Source organism: Notolepis coatsorum (assembly GCF_963971535.1).
Source record: "Notolepis coatsorum genome assembly, chromosome: 12".
Taxonomy (NCBI): domain Eukaryota; kingdom Metazoa; phylum Chordata; class Actinopteri; order Aulopiformes; family Paralepididae; genus Notolepis; species Notolepis coatsorum.
Genome location: NC_140176.1, coordinates 103,835,096 through 103,856,760, shown reverse-complemented (window position 1 = coordinate 103,856,760; position 21,665 = coordinate 103,835,096).

The window sequence follows — 21,665 nt, the reverse complement described above, 5'->3', positions numbered from 1 at the left end:
AGTGGGAACCCCTTCCAGTATCTCCCGCTATTACTAGTGTACCATAGATATAATTCCCTAAGATTCAGGTTGTATAATTACCTCCTGCGTAACCAGAGAATGGACATTCGTTATTGATTTGCCTACGCATACTCCTTTGCCTTACAAGTGCATTCAAAGAATAATGTAAAGTATCCTATGTACCTTTTGCTCCATTAAATACTTGATTAATACCTTTGACTGGAACCGATTTCATTGTGGGAAGTGTTCATCATATTCATATATCGTGTACTGTATGGCCAGTAATTAAAGTACATAAAGCGGTAGTGGTTTAATGATACCATACTTATCAATACAGTCAGGGAATTGTACCCCTCAGTTACATACATCATGTATCGTGACATAGCCAAAAAATATTGTGATATTATTTAGAGGCCATATCGCCCAGCCCTAACTCAATTCTTAGAGAGAAAAATCGTGATTCACATTTTAGCAAGAATCGCCCAGCCCTAATGTATAGGCTAATTTAAAAAAAAATTATAACTCTTTATTTTTTTACTTTTACATAAGCATACAGTTCACAATAATAATATGACAACCACCACCACAGGACAGACAGGACAGTGTTGTATGGTGGGGGTGGGAGAGAGCTGTATTTGCTCTTGGTATGCCAGGTCTGTTTTGATTGTGCCATGGCAGTCTTTAATCATCTAACGGCTCATATGTTGTCCATTTCGACCAGCGTCTGTCATATGTCTTGGCCTTCATTCTCAGCAGGAATGTAATTATTTCCATATCTCTTATCTACTCCACTATTCCCCTCCATGTCTCTTTGTCTGGAGCGGCTTCTTTGAGCCAGCTCCTTGTGATGGCCTTCTTACCAGCTATTGTCATGATTTTGAACAGGTACAAGTCTTCATTGTGTATGGTCTCCTCTGTGATCAAACCCAGGTATATCAACTGGGGTTCCATGGGGAATTCATAGCTAAGACTTCTGTACATTTCCTGTGTAACACTCTTCCAAAATGGTTGCACTTTATCACATAACCAAAATATGTGAGAGTGGTTGGCATTAATCTGTCCACGCTAGTGTTGTCAAAAATATCGATTTTTTGATACATATCGATTCTGAATATTTAAAATGTTTTCAATACTCATTTCCCGCAATATCGTTATTTAATTATTCATAAAAAAATATATATATTATAAGGAAGTTGCATTGTTCATTTCGATACCTGAAATAGTACAGTAGTCCACACACACACATGTGCATTCAGTTAAGTTGGAATATGACTGTAATACAAACAGTTAAAAAAGAAAATTCATCAATGACAAAACTGAGAAACAAAAACAAACCACGTGAACTTTGGAAATTACTCAATAATCAACTAGGCTGCAGTAAAAAACTTAAAACCAGATTCTCAAACATAAACATAAAGATGGACAACACGCTCATCACAGACAAGCTGGATGTGGCCAATTACTTAAACATTTTCTTCACAAACATAGCCACAACACTGGTAAACAAACTACCCTCCCACTCAGGGCATTATGGGGTAGAACACATAGTAGCATACTACAAAAACTAGGGGTCCGCAAAGACGACTTCAAACTAGAAATGGTAACAACCGATGAGGTACTCAAAAAACTGAGCGCCCTCCAACCTAACAAGGCCACTGGCCAGTAGTGTTGTCAAAAATATCGAAGTATCGATACATATCGATACTGAATATTTAAAATGGTTTCGATACTAATTTCCCGAAATTAGCTGGCGAGTGTTCTACCGCAAGTTGTTGACACGCTGTTCAGAGCACGCTTGCCCCTCCGCCTCCTCCAGCCCTCCCCCTCACAGAGCCGTCTTCAGTTTGTAAACAAACATTTTAGCTGAAGATGGCAAATGCAGAGCCTCCGCAACTTGTGCTTATGGATAAAGAAAACAGCAGAAGTGCTGTTTGGAGGTACTTCGGGTTTGAAGTAAACAACGAAGGACAAGCTAAAGATGCCCCAATGCTATTTGCAAGCGGTGTTACAGAGCAGTGCCAACGCGGATCTCCATAAAGAAATGAAAGAGGTTCGTGACAGCTGCTCTTTCAACGTCACTGTGACTGAAGCATTAAACCATTAACAACCAATCAGTGAAGGAGATGGCGGACAGCGGAAGGAGACCCGCGCTGCACCTCTGGGTAGAGAGGTAGGACTCTAGTAGTCAACAAGGCTGGCTAGGATAATTAGCTTGCACGGCGCTATTTTATAGTTCACGTGCCGAGTGGGTGTCTGGCGTGAATTCTGATGCCACGGTTATAGTAGTGTGGGGTATACGGTGGACGTCGTTGCAATGTATTGGGGCGAAACAGAGTATTTTAGGGTCATATTTAGTACTTTGTAAACAAGGCTGGCTAGGCTAATTAGCTTGCACGGCGCTATTTTATAGTTCACGTGCCGAGTGGGTGTCTGGCATGAATTCTGATGCCACGGTTATAGTAGTGTGGGGTATACGATGGACGTTGTTGCAATGTATTGGGGCGGAACAGAGTATTTTAGGGTCATATTTAGTACATTGTCATGGGATACACCGCTTGTCGGCTAACTGCTAACGTGCGCGGACTGATGACGACATCAACTCGAGACATTCGCAGCAGCAAAACAAGTCTATTAATAGCCTGTTCCTCGGCGCCGGGCATAAGAAGTTCATTAAACTTGACAGACATTATATCGACGATAATTATCGATATCGAGTTATATGAAAATAATTGTATAATTGTAATACAAACTGTAATACAAACAGTTCAGTTTGTCAGGTACATGCAACACAGATTACAGTGTTTACATCTGTCTGCTTGAGAAAATACCATGTTCTGCATCTGCAATAAAAATTATTGAAGTGAGATGAACAGTTATTTTTAAATGTGTGATCTAAAGATAAACAAAAAAAAATGTTATATTTATCTTCTCTTCTCGTACCAGAGAGAAGCTGAGGAGAATCAACCAGCAACAAAAGCTAAATTTGTTTAAAAAAAAATATATATATATATATATATATATATATATATATATATATATATTTTTTTTTCTTTTTTTTGTATCGAAATGGTATCGAAGTATCGATACTTTTCAAGGTATCGTATCGAAGTCGAAATTCCAGTATCGTGACAACACTACTGGCCAGTGGCCATGACAACATCCCCTCCAAATTCCTCAGAGACTCAGCAGCCGCCATCATCCCAGTCATCACACACATAATAAACCTCTCCATAAAACAGGGACACGTCCCCAAGGACTTCAAAATTGCGAGAGTGACCCCTCTGCACAAAAAGGGCAGCAAATTAGACCCAGGCAACTACCGCCCTGTTTCTATTCTTACCTCCATCTCGAAAGTCATGGAGAAAATAGTCTACGAACAGGTCGAAAAGTACCTGGCGTCAAAAAATCTGGCTTCAGAACATCCCACTCCACTGACACATGCCTTCTCTATTTGAACGACCACATCAAACAAGAGGTGGACGCGGGCAAATACTGCGGCATGGTCATGCTGGACCTACAAAAGACCTTCGACACTGTCAATCACTCCATTCTGATTGACAAGCTAAAAGCAATTGGTTTTGATAGTTTATCAGTGAGCTGGATGCAATCCTACCTTGAGGGGAGAGAACAGATGGTGGAGGTAAACGGTACTCTATCAGTGAGCTGTGGTGTTCCACAAGGAAGCATACTAGGACTGCTACTGTTCCTAATTTATGCAAATGACATGTCGTCAGCTTGTGACTGCAACTTGTTCGCGGACGACTCAGCTCTGCTGGTCTCTGACGAGAACAAGTTACAGGTTGAAAAAACCCTCAGCTCTGAACTCGGCAGAATCTGCACCTGGCTCGCTGATAACAAACTATCATTACACCTGGGTAAAACAGAGTCCATTCTCTTCGGATCAAATAACAAACTCAGCAAGACCGACGGCTTCTCAGTTACAGTGGGTGACAATATTGTCACAAGGAAAGATGAAATTACATACCTAGGTTCCATCCTAGAGGCAAATCTTTCCTGTGACAAAATGGCATCCAAGGTAATCAAAAAAGTCAACCAATGAACTAGATTCTTGTACCGGATCTCCTCTCTGGTAAACAAGAATACCCTGAAGACTCTGGCAGGAGCACTCATTCAAGGGTACTACGACTATGCTTGCACCTCATGGTACCAAAGCACCTCAAAGGCGCTAAAAACAAGATTACAAACATCACAAAACAAACTGGTCAGACTTCTACTTGACCTTACCCCTAGAACCCACCTCACCCCTGCCCACTTTGACAACCTAGGATGGCTTAGAGTAGACGACAGAGTACAGCAACTTGCAATGGGCCTGGTCTACAAGATACACTATACGACTAAGGTACCCATGTACATGTCAAAATACTTCCCAAAGGTCAGTGAATACAACGACCACAACACCAGAGGAAGCTCAACAAATCATGTTAAACCCAGATTCGGCTCAAACAAGGGACTAAACACGTTTCGCAATTATGCCACATCGATGTGGAACGCCCTACCCAAAGCTGTAAAGGAATGTGAATCCCTACCCACATTAAAAACCGCTCTTAAGAGCACCTACGGGAGGCTGCAATTCGAAACTGGCCACCGTAAATGTCCAAACCCCCCCCACCCCCACCCCCTCCTAATGTACAGTCTCCTCCCCACCGTATGTATCTCTCCCCACCGTATGTATATTTCTCTCCCACCCACCCACCCCCTCCTAATGTACAGTCTTCTCCCCACCGTATGTATATATTCTCTCCCCACCATATGTATATTTCTCTCCCACCCACCCACCCCTCCTAATGTACAGTCTCCTCCCCATCATATGTATATACTCTGTCAGGATCTATGGGTAACAGTACTGTATATTTGCATATCGTATATGTCACAAATGTAACCGTACTAAATACCTGTATGTCATGTATGTCCCTATGCCATAAATGTCATGTATGTTGTGTATGTCATAAATGTCACTATGAATTGAACATGGGGGACCCTGATGTAAACAAGACAAACATCTTTCTCTGGTCTGCATCCCCTTAACAATTGTGTGTATTGAGCCATACTGTATTGTTTGTACCCATTCTGCAATCTGTTAAATAAAGTTTTCATTCATTCATTCAGTTTGTCAGGTACATGCAACACAGATTACAGTGTTTACTGTTTATCTGTCTGCTTGAGAAAATACCATGTTCTGCAATAAAAATGATTGAAGTGAGATGAACAGACTGAACTTTATTTTATTAGATAAAACATGTTGACAAAGTTTTACTTTGCAGTTGAAAAAAGGTAATAAATTAAATTTGATTAAACATTTGTTTTTTTAATGTCATATGTTATGATGAATTGAAAATGGGGGACCCTGATGTAAACAAGACAAAAGTCTTTCTCTGGTCTGCATCCCCTTAACAATTGTGTGTATTGAGCTGTACTGTATTGTACCCATTCTGCAATCTGTTAATACAATTTGCAATCAATCTGTTATGCTTAACACGCAGTACTATTAACTTTACTTAATTTCTAAGATTATATCATTTAGTTATTTTTACATGTGATCTAAAGATAAACAAAGGGTTTTAAAAGTGTTATATTTATCTTCTCTTATAGTACCAGAGAGAAGCGGATGAGAATCAACCAGCAACAAAAGCAACATTTATTAAAAAATATATATATATTATTATTTTTTATTTTTTTTTACGTTTTAAGATTGAACCTTTTTCCCTGTGGTATCGAAAATGGTATCGAATATCGATACTTTTCAAGGTATAGTATCGAAGTTAGAAATTCCAGTATCGTGACAACAACACTAGTCCACGCTGTCTCCAGCAGGGTTGTTGCCCTTTTAATTGTTTACTCTTAATGTAGGAGCTATTTGATGGTTTTTGTGCTTAGTTTGTAGTTTGTTAAGTTCATCACTGGGTGGCAGCACGGAGCACTGGGTGGCAGCACGGAGCGCATAGGTTTTGAATAAAGGCACAGGTGTAGGCTATGTCAATCAATGTATCTAGGTATGGGTGACTGAGAGATCTCACGGTTTTTACTGCATGAACAGACGCACGTACCCTCGCTCGGTTTAAGTATTATTAACAGCATTATGAAGTAATTATTGTTTGGCTCATCACGTGTATTATGCTAAATACTTGAATTAAATGGGAACTTCACCCAACGGCAGGTGACACAGACTCGACATTGTGTATTTTCTAAATTGCGCGTCAAAGACGAGGAATCCCCGCACCCAACCGGGCGTCTACCAGGACATCAGGATAGTCGCTACACTTCATTTGTGGTGTGATAAAGAATCTCATCACATTTCTTTCAACCGAATTCTCTCCATCCTCTAGAGCAGTGATCACCAACCTTTTTAAGCCCAAGATCACTTTATTTTTTTTGTGAAGGCAAGATCTACCTATTGAAGCGTTGAGAGAAAAAGACAGCCAAGATTGTACTTTAAACAAATTACTTTTATTTGCTTGTATTCTAATTACATGCAATGCTTTGGTCCAACATTAAAACGTCAAAGTAGAACTGTAATATGTACTTTCTCAGTCAGTGCTAAGTGCAGTCATCTTATTGCAGCATCACTTCACATCAAAACAAAAGTAGAACTGTAATGTGGACTTTCTCATATTATTAACATTGACAAACATATTTACAATTAGCATTTTATAAAGTAGAACTGTAATGTGTACTTTCTCAGTCAGTGCTAAGTGCAGTCATCTTATGCAGCATCACTTTTCACATCAAAACAAAAGTAGAACTGTAATGTGGACCTTCTCCTATTAACATTGCCACACATTTACAATTAGCATTTTATAAAGTAGAACTGTAATATGTACTTTCTCAGTCAGTGCTAAGTGCAGTCATCTTATGCAGCATCACTTTTCACATCAAAACAAAAGTAGAACTGTAATGTGGACTCATATTATTAACATTGCTAATTGTAAATATGTTTGTCAAAGTAGAACTGTAATATGTACTTTCTCAGTGCTAAGTGCAGTAATCTTATGCAGCATCACTTTTCACATCAAAACAAAAGTACAACTGTAATGTGGACTCTGAGGGAAAGATCTAAAAAAAAATTCACTTCACTTCGCGTTCACGGAATCGCGGACGGAATCGCGGAATTGACCAATAAAAATGGAATCAACTGCAAAAACGTGGAATATTGCAGAATTTGGCCTAATCTGGACTGAAATTCCGTTTTTGGGTGGAACGTTTGGTGCAAAGCAAAAGCAAACATGACCGGGGAATCGAGTCAAGTCAAGTCGAGTTTTATTTGTCACGGCATACAAGTATACAATGAAATGCGGGTGGTCTTGCCCGCAACAATGTGCAATACAGTAGTAACAACATATAATAGAATCCAATAAAACAACATTGTGCAATAAACAGGTAACATAGTAGGGCATATCGGTATTTGTACATAAATTATTTACAGAGCATGGAGGACATGCTAGGTCCTTTGGTAGTGCAATACACTGTTACTGTTACTATACTATTTTTAAAGTGACCTTTCCTTAGTGGCCATGAGTGTGGGCGTGTGCAGCATGAGTGTGTGCTTGCTCATGTTAAAGTGGCTGCTAGTGTGCGAGCGTGTACAGCGTGCGTGTCGTGTGTGTGCTCATGTGTGCTTGTGTGTGGAGAGTTCAGTGTTCAAGGCTCTGATGGCCTGGGGGAAGAAGCTGAGCCGAAGTCTCTCTGTCCTAGTAGCTGGGGTTCGCAGGCGTCTGCCTGACCTCAGCAGCTGGAACAGGCTGTTGTTGGGGTGGTGAGGGTCTTTCATTATTCTGCAGGCTCTGGATTTGCACCTCTTGTTGTATAGAACCTGCAGGGGAGGTAGTGCAATACCCGTGGTACGCTCGGCTGAGCGCACCACTCTCTGTAGGGCCTTCTTGTCCTGTGCCGTGCTGTTTCCATACCAGGCAGTGATGTTTCCAGTCAAGATGCTCTCTACAGCTCCGGAGTAGAAGGACTGGAGTATCTTCCCAGATACTCTGAACTTCCTTAACTGTCTCAGGTGGTAGAGGCGCTGCTTCGCCTTTTTTACGACTGAGTCTATGTGTGTTGTCCATGTCATATCCTCTGAGATGTGGACCCCCAGGTTCTTAAAGCTGCTCACCCTGTCCACGGTAGCCCCGTTTATCCTCAGTGGTGTGTGTGTCTCCTGCTGTCCTCTCCTATAATCCTTGATCAGCTCCTTGGTTTTACCAATGTTCAGGAGCAGGCTGTTGTCCTGGCACCAGCGTTCCAGTACCTCAACCTCCTCCCGGTAGGCCTTCTCGTCGTTGTCCGAGATCAGCCCCACCACCACCGTGTCGTCTGCAAACTTCACTATGGAGTTGGAGCTGAACTTGGCCACACAGTCGTGTGTGTAGAGTGAGTACAGCAGGGGGCTCAGAACACAGCCCTGGGGGGACCCGATGCTCAGGGTGATGGTGGGGGAGGTGGGGACGCTACAGCGGGTTACACACAACACGCAGCAGTGCTCAAGCGTCTGGCTGCTTTGATGTTAACATCGTCAAGAAGCTAAGAAATTCCACAATAAGCCCTCAATTCAGAGCAGAACAGTATCGTAATGACTTTTATGCCTCCGGCGATAAGGTGTTTTGCAAATTCTGTCAACATTCCGCGGACTGGACCCGACACTATTGTGATTAAATAGCTATGTAACGTTAGGACATAGGACTAATAGATGGAAATGATAGCTTCTAGCTAAATCTGGTGTACCCATCCATTTGTTTAATGCAAACTATTGTCATTACACACTGTCCTTTATAAACAAAATAAACTTAAATAGCTATGTAATGTTACAGTACATAGGATTATAGATGGAACTGATAGCTTCTAGCTAAATCTAGTGCACCCATCCATTTGTTTAATGCAAACGATTGTCATTATACACTGTCCTTTATAAACTAAATAAACTAAACTAAAGGTGCCTAAATTATGCATTACTATTGTTGTGAAGGATCAGATTAAACCGAATGTATATATTTATTTATGGATATATATTTAATAGTATTTGTATATCGTTTGATATCCCCTGTATATTTCTTGTACAATATGCACTGAATATCCCTTTAGTCTACTAACAGCCCATAATAGTTTCATTCTACCATTGGACGAGAACCTGGCGCCAGCAGCCATGCCCCTTGGTTCAAGTTCAATCGTGCCGACAAACATGTCGTGGCAAGCCCGTTCCGCGTAGGAATACGTCTGGCGAAATACGAATGGTACTATTTGTTCACAGCGCATATATATATGGCGCAAGTAAAGTAGAACTTTCTTTTAGTCCATTAGTCCTTTACCCTCCAACCTAGTAACAGACGCGAAGCCTCACCCACGACGCACGTGTGGTGCAGTAAGGCCTACTTGGCCTCAGAATAGGCATTGAGACATCGTGTGGATTAATAGTTGAATTGTCATAGTTTGGCACTATACCGTCGAGTGGGACGTATTTCTATTAAGTTAATAATAGTCTATTATGTATGGTGCATCGTTCGGTTAGAGTTATAAAGTGAGCAGTACCCCCATCGTTCCTGACGTTATCTGGAGTCTTAACCAGGCTGGGCAGACCACGTGTGGTGCTTGCATCCGAGGAGCTCCGGGCCAGGACGAGTGGACCTGTACATTGGATTACTTTACCCGGACGACGGCGAGCCTTCCACGGCTTGGATTATCTACATGCTTTGGGTGCTTTGATTATTCCATGGATAACGGCCAACACTGCTGAGTGTTGGAACTACCCCCCCGGAGAGGAGTCCAGGTGAGACGGCGCTCTACCCCGAGTGAGGTCGCCTCACGTCTCTTCGTTGTGGACCGGTAGCTACCGTCCACCAGAGGGTCCAGCTGTATTCATCTGTGGACCGAGGTTCTGTGGGCACCGTGTTCAGCACTCTGAATTCTCCCAAGAAATCGTCGGCCAGATGGGATACCGCCAGCGGCTCTTCTAAACCCCCCCCCCCCCTACTGTCTTACAACCAGCGGGACCCCCCCCTTTAGTGTATCCAGCTATAATCATTTAAGTACCATCGCTATAGTTCCCTAAAGAACCAGGTTGTATACTTGCTCCCTGCGTAACCAGAGATTGGACATTCAATGTTGATTTACCTACGAATACTCATTTGCCTTACAAGTGCATTTCAAATCATAAATGTCATTAAGTGAACGTTGTATATACCCTTTGCTATATAAAATATTCGATTTATACATTTGTGTGGACTTCGTTTCATCAGGTGGGAAAGTGTTCATCATATCTATATCATGTACTGGATGGCCAGAAGTTAAAGTACAAGCGGTAGTGGTTTAATAATACCATACTTATCAATACAGTCAGGGAATTGTACCCCTCAGTTACAATTGGTCCTTCGAGCCGGAGGGTAACTAGTGTAATATTAATATAGTGTTATTAATATTGAAATGGCCTATGATGAACACTCCACGAAACGGTCCTCCTAACGTAGAACGCCCGCAGCGCAGACGACAGCCACCTCAGTACTTAGAGGATTACGCTGTCAGTCAACTACCTAGCCTTCTACAAACGGTAAACGCGGTAAAAGTAGAAAGTAAAATTATGTCTGACCTTAACGACCAGGTTTCCCCGACCACAGAGGCCCTAGTGGGTTCTAATGTAACTGACCAAGCTCACGGTGGGGACCAGGAGGGAGCTGACATGCCTTTACCCCCCGCCAATACCGAAGAAGTAGTCCCCGACCAGCCCCGGGAGGAAGACAACCCTACAGAGAGAGAACTCTGCACGGAAGAAGAGGAGGAGAGCGCCGAGGAAATAGAGCGCCAGGACTCCCCAACGAGTACAGCCAGGAGCGGCTCACCCAGGAGCGGCTCACCTCTACAACCGTCTTCCCCCAGCGAAGCGGAGAGGATGCTATCACAGGCGTTCCTCGTCAGCCTGACAGCCGCTACCGAACGCGATCGACTTCAGGGTGAACGCGATCGACTCCAAGCACAGATGCTTATCGAGCGCGAACAACTCCAAGCGCAGCAACGGAGCGAAGAAGAGCGCATACGCCTGGAGATGAGACGCCTTCAGACGGAAGAGAATATGGCAAGAGACCGGGCCGACGCACAGCGCGCCGCTGCCGGTGCCCAAAGAGAAGCAGATCTCACCAAGCGCGAAGCCAAGCGCGACAAGTTACAAGCGCAACTAATGGAGCAGCTGATCCTCAAGGCAACACCCTCTCCCTCCGCCAGGGGTTCAAGGAACTCGTCGAGACAACAGTCAAGGGCAGCGTCTCCTAACCGAGCAAGCGACCCTGAACTTGACCAACAGACCAAGCCTATACCCCCCGCAGACCCCCTTCCCAGACCGGTCCAAGCGAGACCCAGCTACAAGGAAGGAGCGGCATACACTGCGGAGAAGCTAAATAAACGACTACAGGATCTAGAGGACCTGATAGAAGAAGAAGAGGGAGAGGAGGAGAACCAAGCCCGACGACAGCACAGTACTCCACCGGACCAGGAGGTCCAGTACAGCCCAGGCTATACCCCCGCGGCGCTGCGCTACAGACCCCCGACTCTATTCACGGGTGAGCATGACGCACAACCAGCCCAGAGGAACAGCACCTGGACCAGCGGGCCATGGTACCCTGCCGGTACCAGCCCACAGAGAGGCGCAAGAGGAGACTCGCCTAGGAGGTCTCTCCCCCAACGCTCGCCGATGTATCAGCCATCCACGGCGTCATACATTGCCACGCCGACGTTTCCAGACTTCACCTATGAGAATCGAGCACAGTACACGGAGCTCCGGATGTGCTTAGAGACAATGATGGTGGATGTCGCTGATGAACGCCACAAGTATGCAATATTACTGAAGCACCTGAAAGTACCGCAAGCGCACAATATAGCGCTAGCCTATGCCACCTCTACGACCCCATACACGGCGGCTCTAGCAGCGCTGGACCAGAGAGATGGACGTATATGGGATTACGTAATCCAAGAGATAAGGCATATTGATCGCCTACCCCCAGCAACAGACAATCGCTCATTAGACGACCTGTCGATAAAAGTGCAGTCCCTGGTAGGGATGCTGGGAGCGCAACGGGAAAAGGGCATGCACGAGCTATACACTAACTCTAACGTCGAGAGGATTTTAGAGAAGCTGCCACCCGCAAGACAAGAGCGTTTTAGGCGGCAGAGAGACCACCGTGATCCTAACGGTCCCGAACCATCCCTCCTTGATCTAGCCGACTTCCTGGCGAGAGAAGTCAGCAGCTTACGACTGGATACGTTCGTGCGGAGCACGCCAAGCTCCAGAGAGGGACCCAGGAGAATAAACGATGGAAGAAGATCGGTGACTGTCATGCACCAATCAGAGTCAGTACCGAGCAGTAAGAGCCACAGTACCCCCTCGAGAAAAGAGAAGTGGAAGATGGTGTGCCCCTACTGTGAGAAGGAACACTGGCTGTCACAATGTGACCTGTTCACAAAGATGAATGCAGAAGAAGTGAGTCAATGGATAAAGTCCAACAGGCGCTGTTACCGATGTGCGCGCAGTCACATGGCAGCCGAATGCCGCCTAAAGAAAAGGTGCAGTCGGTGTGACGGAGCCCATCTAGATATACTACACGACAGTAACAGAAGACGGCCTTCACCTGCACCATCGAGCGGCACCAAGGCAAGTGTCATGTACATTGACCCCGCCAGCAGCAGCGGCGCCCAAGTGCTCTTAAAGGTAGTCCGTGTGACATTGAGCTACCAAGATAAAGTCATGGACACTTACGCCGTCCTTGATGACGGGTCAGAGAAGACCCTTCTGCTCGCGTCCGCTGCGGCCCAGCTGGGACTGCGGGGGAGCGAGAACCAAATGACGATTCGGACAATAAGAAGAGATTTAAAGACGATAAAGGGCGAGAATGTCTCCTTCACTATCGCAGCAAGCGGGCAGCCAGAGCGACGGTATAGGATTACAAATGCTTTCACCAGCCAAGAAATAGGACTATCGCAGTACACCTACCCCATCGCCAAGCTGATGGATAAATATGTGCACCTGCGTCAACTACCTATCCCGCTCATAGACGGCGCCACCCCGACCCTGCTGATAGGCTCCGACCATGCAGACCTCATCGTCCCGATAGACCGGGTCCATACAGGACCCCGAGGCTGTCCTGCAGCAGTCGAGACCCGCCTAGGGTGGACACTACAAGGCCCCCTCGCTAAATCTCTCAACCGAACAGCAGCCACTAGCTGCCTCCACTCCAGAACGACAGAAGAAGACACCACTCTCCTGCAGCATGTCGAGAGGCTATGGACACTAGAGACAATGCCCTTTAAGAACGAAAAGAAAGACATTCGTTCTAAAGAAGACATTTACGCCATCAACCTACTCGAGCAAGGGACAAAGAGAGTCACAGTCGGCGGAGTGATGAGATACGCAACTCCACTCCTGAGGCGAGAGGGAATGCCCACCTTTCATGCAAAGAAAGACGCCACGGAGCGGTATCTATTGAACACAGAGCGGCGCCTAGCCAAAGACCCCGCTCAAGAGAGTGTGTACCGCGCTGAGATTGAGAAGCTAATCACAGCCGGACACGTGACAAAGATTGACATTAAAGAGGCCGATCAGACGACCGAATCATGGTATGTGCCGCACCACAAGGTCCACCACAACGGCAAGGATCGCATTGTGTTTAACTGCAGCTACCAGATCGGATCCCAAAATCTGAATAAAGAGCTCTTGCCCGGCCCCACACTCGGCCCCTCTCTACTAGGCGTGCTACTACGCTTCCGCCAGGACAAGGTGGCTATCAGCGGGGATATCAAAGGGATGTTCCTGCAGGTGAGACTAGTGGAGGAGGACAAGCCCCTGCTGCGGTTCCTATGGAGAGAGAAGATCGGAGATGAGCACCCAGCCATCTACCAGTGGGAAGTCCTCCCCTTCGGAACCACATGCAGCCCGTGCTGTGCTACATTTGCACTACAGAAACACGTCGCAGAGGACCCAGCAGCAGATGAAGAGGTCCGACACAGTGTGAAGAACAGTTTCTACGTGGCCAACTGTTTACAAAGCGTTTCGACTCAAGAAGAAGCCGAGGCTCTCCTAATCAAGCTACGCGCCTCCCTGATCAAAGGCGGCTTTGATCTCAGGCAGTGGGCCAGCAGTGACCCGCACGTATTGCGCAGCCTCTCCCCCGCGGACAAGGCTGCCAGCAGCGAGACCTGGATGGCGACCATCCCAGGAGAAGCCCAAGAAATGACACTAGGATTAGTCTGGCGCTTCAAAACAGACTCGCTCCACTATAGACACAAACCCCTGACCACGGAGCAGGGAAGGTCGACGGCGATACCGACCACCAGACGGAGTGTGTACAGAACACTCGCCAGACAATATGACCCGTTGGGATGTATTCTACCTTACACCACCAGGGCAAATATGATTGTACGAGCACTATGGGACAAGGACCAGGGCTGGGACGACCCAATACCCGCACACCTTGCCTCCACATGGAGAGAGTGGGAGACGGAGCTCCGCTCACTCCCAGGCGTCAATATACGCCGCAGCTACTTCCCACCCACAGTGAGGCCAGAGACATGCAAGATGGATCTACACGTCTTCAGCGACGCCTCCGAAGTAGCCTATGGATCGGTGGCCTACTTGCGTGCCCAAGAGAAGGGAGGAGAGATACACACTGCTTTCATCCTGGCTCGCTCAAGAATAGCCCCACGAAAGCAACAATCTATCCCGCGTCTAGAGCTCTGCGCAGCCCTAGCAGGAGCGCATCTAGCCACGTTAATCCAACGTGAACTCACCATTCCGGTGCACAGAACAATCTTGTGGTCAGATTCCACGACAGTACTCACATGGATCAAGTCTGATTCATGCAGATACAAGGTCTTCGTGGGAGTCAGAGTCACCGAGATTCAACAGTTAACAGAAGCAGCGAGCTGGCGGTATGTGGACACCAAACTCAACCCAGCTGACGTCATCACCCGGGGAATGTCCCTGGATGACCTCACCCGTCGCAACATCTACAGTGACGGACCGGAATTCCTCAAGCTCCCGGAAGAAGAGTGGCCTACGCCCACCCCACGGGAAGCAAGTAAAGAGGAGGCTGAGAACAAGAAACCTATGTTCTGTGGACTGAGCACAGTCGCCTCCACAGACCCCAACATAGATGACTGCATTACCCTACAGAGTGCGCAGCTAAAGACATTCCTGTGGCACCACCCAGAGATTCAGTCCACCACTGACATTTCAGTAGCTGACTACGAAGAAGCAGAACTTCTTCTACTACAACGAGCCCAGAGAGACTCGTTCCCTGATGAGCTAGACTGTCTACAGGGAGGAAAGCCCGTCCCATCAGACAGCAGACTGCTCCACCTGGCACCCGAGAGTGACGCCCATAATCTCATCAGAGTGGGTGGTCGCCTGCAGAGAGCCCCCGATCTACCGGATGACGTTAAGTACCCGATAGTCTTGAACAGCCGACACAAGGTCACAGAGCTGATCATAAAGAAATACGACGAGGATGTACACCACGCAGGAGCAGAGAGAGTCTTCGCGGAGATCAGACGTCGCTATTGGATACTTCAAGGAAGAGAAGCGGTGCGACGCTTCCAGCGAACCTGTCTAGACTGCCGAAAGTGGCGCGCGCAGCCCAGTATACCCCGGATGGCTGACTTACCCCCCTGTCGCCTCCGACTCGGCGACAAGCCATTCCACTCCACAGGCATGGACTGTTTTGGCCCGTTGTATATAAAGAGAGGAAGAGGAACCGAGAAGCGGTGGGGTATTGTATTCAAATGCATGACCACCAGAGCGATACATATCGAACTCCTTCCGACCATGAGCACAGACTCATTCCTTATGGCCTTCCGAAGATTCACATCACGGAAAGGAAAACCGTCTACCTTGTTGTCTGATCACGGGACAAACTTCAAAGGCGGAGAAAGAGAGCTGAGAGAGAGCTTCCAAGCTATGGGCCCAGAACTTAAGACCCACCTCGTTCCATCCCAGATTGACTTCCAGTTTAATCCCCCGAACGCACCCCACTTCGGTGGAACCTGGGAACGAGAAGTACGTTCTATAAAGACAGCCCTGTATGCCGTGCTTGGGGCCCAGACTGTGGCGGAAGAAGTCCTAATGACAGTCCTCACGGAGATCGAGGGAGTATTGAACTCCAAGCCCCTCGGCTACGTCTCCAGTGATATAGCAGATGTCGACCCAGTCACCCCCAACACACTCTTAATGGTGCGGCTGGACCCCGCGCTACCCCAGACAATGTACAGGCCTGAAGAAGCGAACGGCCGAAGAATGTGGAGGTACAGTCAAGTACTAGCTGACAAGTTTTGGAACAGCTTCCTACTCCACTACCTACCGTCTCTACAGACCCGCCAGAAGTGGGTAAAAGAGAGAGACAATTTGACAGAAGGAACAGTCGTCATGATTATCGACCAGTCACTACCCAGAGCTATGTGGCCGGCTGGCCGCGTAAGCAAAGTGATCACCGGTGCCGATGGCAAGGTCCGAGCAGCTGAAGTGCTCGTCCAAGGGCGAACTTACACACGACCCGTGGCGAGGCTAATAGAACTGCCCAGACTCCCAGACACTATCGACGATGACCATGACCCCATGACTTTGTGAGTTGACTGACCCTTACAGCGGACCTTGAGTGGTAGACAGTGCGGTTAATCTGTCTCTGCTTAGCTAATTAGGGGGCGGCTGTTGTGAAGGATCAGATTAAACCGAATGTATATATTTATTTATGGATATATATTTAATAGTATTTGTATATCGTTTGATATCCCCTGTATATTCCTTGTACAATATGCACTGAATATCCCTTTAGTCTACTAACAGCCCATAATAGTTTCATTCTACCATTGGACGAGAACCTGGCGCCAGCAGCCATGCCCCTTGGTTCAAGTTCAATCGTGCCGACAAACATGTCGTGGCAAGCCCGGTTCCGCGTAGGAATACGTCTGGCGAAATACGAATGGTACTATTTGTTCACAGCGCATATATATATGGCGCAAGTAAAGTAGAACTTTCTTTTAGTCCATTAGTCCTTTACCCTCCAACCTAGTAACAGACGCGAAGCCTCACCCACGACGCACGTGTGGTGCAGTAAGGCCTACTTGGCCTCAGAATAGGCATTGAGACATCGTGTGGATTAATAGTTGAATTGTCATAGTTTGGCACTATACCGTCGAGTGGGACATATTTCTATTAAGTTAATAATAGTCTATTATGTATGGTGCATCGTTCGGTTAGAGTTATAAAGTGAGCAGTACCCCCATCGTTCCTGACGTTATCTGGAGTCTTAACCAGGCTGGGCAGACCACGTGTGGTGCTTGCATCCGAGGAGCTCCGGGCCAGGACGAGTGGACCTGTACATTGGATTATTTTACCCGGACGACGGCGAGCCTTCCACGGCTTGGATTATCTACATGCTTTGGGTGCTTTGATTATTCCATGGATAACGGCCAACACTGCTGAGTGTTGGAACTACCCCCCCGGAGAGGAGTCCAGGTGAGACGGCGCTCTACCCCGAGTGAGGTCGCCTCACGTATCTCTTCGTTGTGGACCGGTAGCTACCGTCCACCAGAGGGTCCAGCTGTATTCATCTGTGGACCGAGGTTCTGTGGGCACCGTGTTCAGCACTCTGAATTCTCCCAAGAAATCGTCGGCCAGATGGGATACCGCCAGCGGCTCTTCTAACCCCCCCCCCCCCCTACTGTCTTACAACCAGCGGGACCCCCCCCTTTAGTGTATCCAGCTATAATCATTTAAGTACCATCGCTATAGTTCTCTAAAGAACTAGGTTGTATACTTGCTCCCTGCGTAACCAGAGATTGGACATTCAATGTTGATTTACCTACGAATACTCATTTGCCTTACAAGTGCATTTCAAATCATAAATGTCATTAAGTGAACGTTGTATATACCCTTTGCTATATAAAATATTCGATTTATACATTTGTGTGGACTTCGTTTCATCAGGTGGGAAAGTGTTCATCATATCTATATCATGTACTGGATGGCCAGAAGTTAAAGTACAAGCGGTAGTGGTTTAATAATACCATACTTATCAATACAGTCAGGGAATTGTACCCCTCAGTTACAACTATATTTCATCACAATATAATAGATATAGCTAGGCTACTGACATTGTCATTGTGATAGCAGTAGTAGCTAGCTATATCTATTGTTTACACTTGAAATGTGTATTTTTATTTTGTCACAATATTATTTGAAAAATATTGTGTAAAATTGAACTGTATTTCTGAGTTGCAGCACTTAAAAACATTAAATGGACTGTTTTATCGTATTCAATTGTGGACATTTATTCATTCCCACTTATTAGACACTATTTCTGATGGTAAAATGAGCATAAAAAGCAAAATACAGAATTCTGAAATATTAAAATGGAAAAAACTGAATTTGGGAAAAAATAAAATGGAATTTGGAAAATAATAAAACGGATTTCATATGGCTCTAAGTAAACGGCGTATCTCAGCTGGGCTGCATAGTAGTATTCCTTTAGATTAGGTAGTGTCAAGCCTCCTCCCTCTTTTTCAATTTACAATGTTTTGAATTTCACCCTAGGTCTGCCCCCTGCCCATATGAACCTAGAGATCTGTTTGTCCCATGCTATGAATTGGGAGTCGGGGACCTTGACCAGTAGTGAGAGGAAGAGATACAACAGCCATGGCAGAATATTCATTTTTATCACTTCTATTCTGAAATCCATCATGAGTGTAGCCCATCTCGACCAGTCCTTCTGTAATTTATCATTAATCTTATTGTAATTAGCCTCTTCTAATTTGCACATATCCTTGGTGATAATCACTCCCAGGTAAGTCATTGATTCAGCTTCCCAATTCACTTTGTAATAATTCCTCATTCCATTACTGGGTGAGAACTTGTAGGTGAGAATCTGGGTTTTCGCGACATTCAGCTTGTATCCTGACATCCAGCCATACTCATTTAGTATGGTCATTAACTTGGGGAAGTTTGGGTTTTGGAGGTATATTATAATATCCGCGAAAAGGCCCCTTGCTATTCTAACACCCTTAATTTCTTTACTTTCTCTGATGGCTTGGGCTAATGGTTCTACGAAAATCGCGAAGAGGGCGGGGCTTGCACAACATCCCTGGCGCGTCCCTCTGAACAGTTTGAATCTGTCCGACAAGCTACCGTTAATCTTTACTCTGGCATTTGGATTGTCGTATAGGGCTCTTATACAGCTGATGAATTGATCGTCAAATCCAAATCTTTCCAACACCCTAAACAGGAAGGACCATCTGACCCTGTCAAAGGCCTTTTCCGCGTCTAAACTTACCACGGCTGCATGGAGTTGTTGTTTTTCCACCTGTTCTATCACATGTAAAGTGCGTCTAACATTGTCCTGTGTCTGTCTGCCTATTATAAACCCTGTCTGGTCCTCGTGAATCAGGTCAGGGAGGATGTCCTCCATTCTCCTAGTTAGTATAGATGTGAACAGCTTGTAATCCCCATTTAACATCGATATGGGACGATATGATTCACAATGTTCTTTATTCTTCCCTTCTTTTGGTATAACTGATATCACTGCATCTTTCCAGGACGGGGGGGCCTCTGCCTTTTCAAGTGTCCAGTTAAAAGAATTTAGCATTACTGGGGCCAGGTCTTTAAAGATTTTGTACCACTCGTTTGGGAACCCGTCACTCCCTGGAGTTTTGTTTGCTTTCAGTCTTCCTATGGCTATGTCTAGTTCTTCCTTCGTAATGGGAGAAATCAGGGCTTTCTTCTCTATTTTCCCTATACTCGGGAGATCCAAGGATGATAAAAACTGTACAATTTTCTCCTCGTTTTCCATCTCGGGTTGTGAGTATAACTTTTCATAGTATTCTTTGAATATACGTTGAATTTCTTCCGGTTCATAAGTCGCTTCTCCTGACTGGGGTTCCCTAATCTTGTGGATAAAGTGTCTACTCTGCTGGGCCCTTAGTCGTTTTGCTAAGATCTTGGTTGCCCTTGGGCCTGATTCATAGGTTTGTTTTGTGTATCTTAAATTCTTCTCTAGCTCTCCTTTTCCCATCTCCTCAAGCTGTGATTTTATCCCCTTCATCTGTTCCCTTCAACCCCCCCCCCTCCCCTCCCTGCACCTGTTGCTCGAGTTTTCTCAAGTCTCTCTGTAATTGATCATATTTCATTTGCCTATACTTATTCAAGTATGCAGTCTTTGAGATTAGCTATCCCCTCATAATTGCCTTGATTGTGTCCCATAGGATGGTCGGTTTCACTCGGCTGTCCACATTATTTTTAATAGATTCGGTTATCTCCTTCCTGATCTGATTCACGAGATCCTCCCCATTCAGAATCCCCAAGTTTCAGTGTCTCGTTGTCTGTTGTTCAAGTGTATGGTCAGATATACCATGTTGTGGTCTGAGATATCTGCCGTTCCTATCGAGCAGCTCACCACCCTGTGTCTTTCTCTCTTATCTATTAAAAAGAAGTCTAGTCTAGGGGTGGGCGATATATCGAGTATACTCAATGTATCGCGGATTGTTCTACCCGAGATGTAGTACTGTACTATATCGCGAACATCGAGTATTAGTTTATATGGCGCCGCCCGCGGCCGAGAGACACTCGCAGTGCTTTCCTCGAGAAGCGCTGCAGTCAGAGTGCAGACTCCTGCTTTCCTCTCTCTCACACACCCGCGGCCCGCCCACTCTACGTCACACACACACACACACACACACAGAGACAGAGAGGCGGTGCCAAGTCAGCGGCTCAGTGCACATGTTGTTTGGAGGAGACGGGGAATGAGGAAAGAAGAGTTTAGTGAGTTATTTATTTTATTTATTCCGAAACGACAATGGAAGATGGAGCCGGTGCCACTGCAGAGGCGGATGAACTGGTTCCAAAAAAGAACAGTACTGGATCCGTCGTCTGGCGGTGGTTTGGTTACCGCAAGGAAGATGTTGAGACGGTTACCTGCAAAATATGCAGCAGAGAAAACCCGTTGCCACAAAAGGTAGCAGTACCACCAATTTGTTCCACCATTTAAAAATACACCCACTACAAAATGAAGAGTGCGTGAAACTCTAAAGTCAAAGCAACCAGCCCAGATGCAAATGACTCTGGCTTCTTCATTTTCAAAAGCGATCCCGTATGACAAAAAAAGTAAACAATGGAGAGAAATCCACATCCAATCAAAAGGGCAACGGCGCCCTCTGCTGCCACTTCACAGAGAGAGCGGGTTGAAACGGAGTTGTCTGTCGATGCTGACAGATCCCCTACAGTGGTGGAAGATGTACCGCTTTTGCAAAATAAAATGTTCTAATAGAAACCACTAATGACTACAGTACAGTATAAATAAAGAATGGTTTAATGCAGACATATGTTGCAGGGACTACTAGAATCATCATGTTGGCGTGACTGTATTTTATTTAATTTTTTTAAGTGCTTTAGAGGAAATGAAAAAATATCGCGATATATATCGTGTATCACGATATAGCCAAAATATATCGCAATATCATTTAGAGGCCATATCGCCCAGCCCTAGTCTAGCCTAGTCAAGTCCTTTGATCTCTGAGAGTTGTGTCTGGATTTACGTGTTGTGTCTAGTGAATAGTTCAGTATAGTATTCCAGTCCCCTGCACATATCAGTATCCCTTCCGCCTCAGAGGCTATTGTGTCAAATAAGAGTTTGAAAAAT